This window comes from Propithecus coquereli, unplaced genomic scaffold (genome assembly GCF_000956105.1).
Source record: "Propithecus coquereli isolate 6110/MARCELLA unplaced genomic scaffold, Pcoq_1.0 Scaffold20, whole genome shotgun sequence".
Lineage (NCBI taxonomy): Eukaryota > Metazoa > Chordata > Mammalia > Primates > Indriidae > Propithecus > Propithecus coquereli.
In genome coordinates this window covers 9,362,298-9,370,297 of record NW_012144967.1, presented here as the reverse complement: position 1 = coordinate 9,370,297, position 8,000 = coordinate 9,362,298, and the positions used below count along the sequence as shown (strand labels likewise).

Sequence of the window (8,000 nt, the reverse complement as noted above, 5' to 3'; positions counted from 1 at the left end):
AAGAGATCATTAAAAGAGTACAACTCAGGCAACTCAGTGTCCATTCATTTAACTGGCATTTATTGAATGCCTACTGTGTACTATCTGAAAGAATTTCAGACCTAATTTATAATAAGTCACTCTTTTAAAATGTCCATCTATTGTTCTCTGGCCATTTTTCTCATTAACTCTGCTGAATATGACAAATGATCACATAGAGATCTAGTATTAAAATAGCACTATAATTGAACTAAGAGAAAAAGCCTCCAATCTGTCCTCATCCTGCAATCTCTGCCTAAACTCTTAGAAGCAGCTCGCTTTCCCTGGCTATACATCTGTGTGATGGCTTCCTTTTGACCCTTTCCTTCCCAGCTAATTGAGTTGGCTTCTCTCTGCAAAGTAAGTGCATATTCCCAGACGCTGCACCCACTCACAGTCCCACAGGAAAAGCAAAGTGTGTTTTCTTCCCCCATCTGTTTTGTAATTCATGGTATCTGAGTGTGAAATCAATCCCTGAAGAATTTGGTCTTGGTCTATTAGAAATAGTGGTTCCCTCGAAGCAAAGGTCACAAGAGTCTCTCCTGATAAGAGAGTCTTTCTGCACCTCCCCCCAATATCTCAAACTCCCTCTCCCACATATTTGCAGGTGGTCACAGTGTTGTGAGAAAGGTATTATTGACAGGAAGGTAAAATTTCTTTGCGAAAACTCCTCACTGAGTCAGGCTGGGCTAGAAGATTAACTTCCAGGGTAAGGGGAAGTTCCTGAGTCTGCTTCTAGTCTCTAGAGGGAAAATGGGGAAATCTATGGAGAGGTGTGAGCAGTACACACCTCAGCAGGGAAGGATGGCAATGGAGCTTCTGCAGGGGACCCTCGCCAGGGGACAGTTGCAGACATAAGGCCTCCCCAGGATGTGCAGGACCCAGGAACTTTTGTTTTTGTTTTGTTTTTTGGAGCTTTGTCTATGTAAACAACTTGATACATCCAGTATCAGCATGTCAGATCATTCTGGCTCGCCCACCTCATGCCATCCTGAGGAATAAATACTGCACCAGCAGTGGGGAACATCTGCTTACCAGGCCAACATGCCTGAACCGAGGACTGGATTTAAAGATGACCCCACACGCATAAGTTCCAGACCTCCCCCTCCTCAGGGCACCTGGTCCACCTCCCTCAGGTGACAGGGGGTCAGAGAGCATCCCAAGCACTGGCAGACAAAGCCCTTCTCAGGCACAGAGGGGTACTTCGTATATTTCAAGGAAGATTTTCCAAAGTGCGGGGCCTCCTGAGGCCCTGCCTGCTCAGCTCTAAGGGCATTTCTGAGAAAGGCATTATACAAACATGTCTACAGGATAGGAAGCTGGCCCATTTCACAAGCCCGAGACAGGGTCGGGATGTAGGACCTTCCTACCACACTGCATTGGTATGGTTGGCATAGACTGTCAGCAACTTGAGGGCAGGGTCCACGTTCTGTTGTTTTCAAATGCCCAGTGCATAACACTGAGACAGGCACATAGAATGTTGCAAATAAAAGTCCTAATTCAGGGTATATTTGATTTGTATTATGCATAACAGCATCTGAGAGTAATGAATGGTGGCCTGAAATTAGTGTGGAAGGCTTGGCTCAGCCTCTCTGGGTTTCAGTGACCTTGTTTTAAGATGAAGGAAATGGATGGTCCCTCAGGACCTTCCAGCTTGAGATCCTATGACTTGAATGTCTACGACTGGCCATAATCGGGAAGAGATCAGTGTCTTCTTAAGAAGATGAAAGGGCTTTAACCTCATAAATCTAGTTGCCAAGGTTTAATTCATGTAGGAAACTATTCATTCCACCATCAGCTACAGGGTTGGAGTCAGGTTGCAGACACAATAATCACTCTGTAAGTAAGTTGAGCCCATGATACACGCCCCCAGTAGCAGCACTTGTGAGGCTGGGGTGGAATTTTTTTGTTCCTGTTCCAAGGTATTTGAGTCCAAGTGCTCTGGAGCACACGGCCTCTGAACCTCCAATGTGAGCCCATGCCCCGGAGACCACAGAGTCTGATTATGTTGAATAGAGAGTCACAAAGCCCTTCATGGGGGTTGCGGGGGGATGAAAACCCAGGGGGAATTCAATAGCTATTTTGAGAAACAGAAAAATCTGTTTCTTGTAACTTGGATTACCATTGTCTCTGTGACAAAGTAGCTGAGTCACCGAGGGAGCCCATTAGCTCTGGCTGAGTCTCCACTCATCTCTCAGCTTCTAGCATCAGATAAAGTGGAATGGCGTGATGGCTGGAGGAAGTCCAGGAGACCTGGCTTCGAGAAAAGACAGTGATTTGGGGGCAGGGAAAGGAAGAACAGGACAATTTTCTCAGCTCGTGAACTGAGGATGAAATCACCATAAAAAGCTGCCGATGAAGAAGGCCCAGTAATCCCGCAGTCGGGCAAGGCTGGAATGCCAGAGAGGCCTGGCACGTCAGACCTTTGAAATGAGAAGATCACCTAATACTATTCTGAGCACAAGGAGCTGCTAGGACAGCCAACAGGAGGCTAAGCTGAAAAATGTGCTTATGAAGCTTGCCGAAGACCAAACACATCCACCTCCTCCTACTGACGAGGTGTGTGAGTCCAGGTGCTCTGCAGCACACAGCCTCTGACCCCCGCAGTCTCACAGAGGCCAGGGCACAGGGACACGGAGCCTAAAGAGATCAATCATAACACAGCATCCCTGCTGAGACCTGAGAGGGCACTGAGGGGTTGGAGATGCTAAAGATGTTATCCTCCCTGAGGGTGAGACCTGCATCGGCCTGAACAGCACACTTCCCAACGTCCTGTGCCCTTGGGGCAGCTCCAGAGAGAAGGAAGGTGAGGCACGAAGGCACCATCTCTCAGTCCTGAGCCCCTGTGACCACTGTGGTGCAATGATCAGAGAACACAACAGGGGTCAAGAAGCAGCCTCTGCTAGGAAGACCGTACCCGTTGCTGATTGACTCTGACATTCACGAGACAAGGCAAGACAGCAGAGTTTAAAGTCTGGGACATATACTGGTGATAACATCTGATAATCAAGCTTCAAAGATTGGGTTAGATATTACAGAGCAAGGGTCCAACACAGTCAGAGGGGATGAGGCTGGGCTCTGGGAAAGGCTAAGCGAATGGCCACTGGAAATGGTCACTGCCATTACCAAAACCCTCAGGCCCCTCCTGAGAACGAGGGAAGGCAGGGACAGCTCCTAGCAGAAAGTGTTGAAACATAGAGGGAACACAAGCTTTCCTAAGGTCACAAGATGAGTCAGTCGCAGACAAGTAATCTGTCTTTGCCTCAATAAATTTTCCTACTTAGTGAGTTTGGACAGCTCAAAGACAGCTTTAGTGCAAACAAACAAGCTTGTCCACAGTTGAACACGCTAGCGAGAGGTAGCACACTCTGGCCCAGGGTCATTTCCTCCTCCCTGTTTCTATAAAAAGCAACCCCAGAAATTTTAAGCCGCAGCAGAAGCAATTAACAGACCAAATACTGGAAGCCTATTTCAAACAGAAGGCAAAGATTTCATGTGAATGCTGCCCCCCACGTGCCCCTCAAATTCAGCTCCTTCCCTTCTACCATTCTCTAAAAGTTTCCCAGACAACTCTAAATAATTCAGAAGATGCTAAACCTTTCCTTCCCTCCAGTGAGTAAAACTTTGCTCCATAGCTAGCTGACAGCTGCTGCTTCTCAGTCTCTCGGGACGAGTTCTCTCCCAGAACGCACCTCCGTCCGTCCATCCTGCGGTGGAGCTCTTGGTAGACCTGCCGCAGGACTTCCCAGACATGTTTGGACAGGGCAGAACCCTACATATGGAGCCAGCTTGGGATCAAGGGGAAAAAAGACCATAAATATGAAGTACCTAGCATAGTACCTGCTCAGTAAATGTTGGATTTTATTCATTACTACATGGGCAATTCATCAAAAACCTTGTTTAATCTAAATGTTTCTTTTTAATTTAATTAAGAGCCTACCGTCATGGAAGTAGGCACTGGGCTAGTCCCTATAGAGAACAGTAAGATAAATTTAATTTGATTTCTACCTTTAGGAACTACAGAATTTAGGGAGGAGACACACAGGCCAGCATAGTAGAGTGAAATACAATGCCTGTCAAAGGAAAGTATGGACAAAGGTCTGGAGGATCATTGAGGAGAAGAGATTCCTTCTCTCTAGTGAGATGGAGCAGGTAGCACAAGGTGGAGTCTGAAGATTGGGTGGGAAGTCTGCTGTGGAATGTGGCAGCAATGCCACTCCCCAGGCAGGGAAGGACCTGGGGCGGAATAGGGCAAGCCACACTCAGGGATAGTTGGCTGGAAAGAGAGGTGAGAGGAGGAATGAGAAACAAGGCTGGAAAGGGAAGCTGGGGCACATTCTTGATGGCTTTGAAGTCAAGAAAGACCAGTTAGAGGGCTACATTAGGCATCCGCATCTGACCATAACTGCTCGGACCAGAGTGGTGGCCATGAGCAGCAAAGGGAGGGAAGCAGCCGCAAGCCAATGCAAGTGCATGCGGTGTGGTGGGTATTTGGGAAGTGGAGGAGGCCTGAAATAGCTGCCTCCCCTGGGGTGAGGGCTGGCACAAGGCCACAAAGGGTTAGTGACATTGCTCTATATGTCCCTTCTCTCTAATAGGTGTGTGTTTGGAGCTTCTGTCATAAATCTTGCCCTGAGTACTATCTGGAGACAGGGCTTCATTGGAGGACAGCTGCACATCTAATTTTAGGTTCATGCTGGAGAAGTAGGGCAGGTCTAATCTCCACAGGAGGGGCGAGTCACAGTGACACAACACGGGGCATCTGCTCCCACAAAGCCATCCCGGAATAACTCTCCATAGCTTGCTAGCACTGGGAGGATGACACCCAGTAGGGCTACCCTGTCCTGACATGGACTTCGTCCCCTTCCTGCAAGACTCCTGAAGCCCACAGGTTCAGGCATCTGAGTGGAGTGGAGCAGAATTCATTTGGGTGTGCACCTTGGTTACTATTTTCAGGATGGAGTTCAGGAGAGAAAACAGGACTGGGCAGGAAGTGCTCCCCTTCACGTACTTCCCTGGCCTCTGCATCCTGCTCTGTGGCGCAACCAGATACAGCCAGCAGTATTCGTACTAATAGCGATCAACAGTGTGATAGCCTGTCAAAGCTCACAAGGTTTTTGCACGTTATTTTTTAACGCCCACACAGACCTAGGAGGTAAGACTTGATATTCATGCTTTAAGAAATTTCAAAGTTCAGTCAAGAAAAGTCAAATGACTTGCCAGGAAATCAACTAGAAAGAGGGCGACAGTGCAGGTCGTTCAGTTTCAGCACCTTCGTTCTTATCCTGCTGCTGAGGCGTGAGGGTAAGGTAGAAAACAAGGTAGCTTTGGGAAAGAACTCAAAAGCTTCAAAAGCAGAGGGAAAAGATATTTAGCCTTTGAGAGGAAATAGCCATTCCATTGAGGAGAAAGACTCCCCTATCATTAAGCAAATTGTTCCATGGATATGAGCCATTTAGATGGTAACAGAAATTTAAGCAAACTTTAACTGCTTATGATTGTCTTACATATGATGGTTTTAGAAATAAAATGCTGGTAATAGACTGTGTAAGATACTCCAGTGGTGGCTTAAGAGCTGAGGCTCATGTATCAGACACAGTTTAAATCCCAGCTCTTTCACTTAAAACCAGAGTGTCACTTAACTTCTCTCAGTTTCAATTTCTTTTCCTGTAAAATCAGGGACAGTAATAGCACCTGCCTCACAGAGAAGAGGAGAAGCTCGAAGGAGATAATGCATCTTAAGAGCTTAGCACGGTGCAGGGCACCTAATAAACACCACGGCAGTGACAGCCATATTGTAATGGTTGGAGAAAAAGCCTCTCTTCCGCAGAGGTTTGGTTTCAATTTGGCATCTGGCTGAAGAAGGGGAACCATCTTGCCCAAAATGTACAGGACAAACCAGACATGCAGAATATGCCTGAGGTCCCTGAAAGGCTCTTTTTGTTGTTGGAAGCCCTCCACTTTCTTTAATCCCTGGCGCTACTTTCCCATTTTCCTCTGGCACCCTGATCAGATCTGCATCTGAATTCAACTCCTTCTGCAGGAGGAAAAGAAAGAAAGAAAGATAGCAACTAGTGTGAGTCTCTGAGAAGGAGGCTTCTCTGTTCTGTTGCTTGGCCTGAATGCGGAAGACCATAAAAGCTATCAGGACCCCAGAAGGGCGGGGGCTAGTGCCTTGATATCCACTATTGGCTGGAAAGGGCTTCCTAGGAAAGGCCACCAAACAACATGGCACTCAACTGACAAGGAAGAGATGACTAAGTAAGACTCGTATGTGGATGGGCCCAGCAGACATCACACAGATTTTCACATAATGTAGGGAAGCAACCAGATATTCCTGAGCTTTTGAACAGCTGAGTTATGACAGCACCATAGCAGAAGAGGCCTTGTGAATAGGACAGAAAGATAAAGTTCATGGATTGGTGACCAAAGTTCATGGATTGGTGACCAAAGGACACATTGAGACTGCAGATGTCATCAGCAAAAGCCTGCACACATGACAAAAAGGTGACATGTTCAAGTCATACGCATCCAAATGGACACGAGATGAGTGAGGACAAACTGTGCTTGTCTATTGACACCTTGGCACTACCATAGCTTCTCAGAACTTAGATGCCCCAGGAACAGAGGGAGAGGAGTGAAAACCCTGAATGAATCAATGAATCACGATTCAACTTAGATTCCTGATAAAACACTGATTTATTTTTTTGCTACCTGGCATAAATAGAAGTTTAAGACAGAAATAAAATATAATTACAAAAAAATTAAGAAATTTAATTTTTTTTTTTTTTGTCCCTGAGTTTGTTACTCTGAAGTCTTATACCTACTAGATGAAGGGTCCTTGGTAGGACTTAACTGAATTCCACTTGACAATAAATTCACACTGCAGAGGAGAGGTTTCAAAACTGAGATACACAGAGCGTTGACCCACACTAAAAAAGGCAGTCTCCACAAAAAAAAAAAAAATGTTCCCTAGCCAAATCAGTTTGAGAATAGAATATACTACAGAATCCCAATATTGGGAAATCCCATAACCCTGAATATCTTAGATATTCTCAATATGTGTTGGCTTTACAAAGGCTCTGAAAAGTCTTATAGTAAAGAAACCTATCTAAATTTGTTCAACACAGTGTTTCCCAATTTATTTGATAAGACTTTTTTTTTTTTTTCACTGAAATATAATATATTTCACTCTAGCAAACGCTGGTGTAGAGAACTGCAGGTGAGAATGGATGATAATGGCATCACTGTGGTGACCCAAGAGAAAAATAATCAGGTGGAACATGAGCCTAAGATTGATGCTAGGATGCAGAAAATATCATGGCTGGGCATGGAAATTCTGCTTGCCAAATGACCCCATATATCTTAGAAATTGTCTGAATTTCTTCTAATATTCTTTCAAGGTCCTAGCTGAGTCACTCCCATAAATGATGGATCTTAATGGTTTGAATATCTCTAAAGCCTTCATGTCTAACCATCTCCCTTTTTAACTTGGTGATTCATGCCACTTCAGCAAGCACAGGCAGAGAGAATAGGCTGAGTTTCATTTTCCAATCATAAAAATATATCTCAAGTCCAGCACACAACCATGATGGACTATTATAAGGCCCAGATCTCATTTCAGAAATTTAACTGGCTCACTCTTTAGAGACTCGGTCATTTCTGGACTGTCTTTTGAGAAATATACTCATTTATGGTAGATTTGCTGTGAGTAAAATGTCTACACCTAAAGGCTCCAAGCAAACAAACATGGGGTTTTGAGTATGAAAACTAGATTCAAATCTCAGCTGTACCATTTCCTAGCACCACGACCTTGGATAAGGCTCTCTCCACATTTTAGCTTCCTCTTCTGCAAATGAGGATACTAATAAACCCATCCAGGGTTGTTGTGAAGATTACAAGAAATGACTCATGGGTGGGAAGAGATGTAAGCTGAGAAGGGATAAAGTCATATCTCCAAGGGGGAAATCATCACTAAACTG

The 8,000-nt window shown here is 45.3% G+C and overlaps 1 protein-coding gene across 1 annotated transcript in view; it reads right to left on the bottom strand.

Annotated features, from left to right (window-relative positions):
- AGBL1 (ATP/GTP binding protein-like 1) overlaps positions 1–8,000 on the bottom strand; it is a 502,451-nt gene that overhangs the window by 488,188 nt on the left and 6,263 nt on the right. The window lies entirely within an intron of this gene.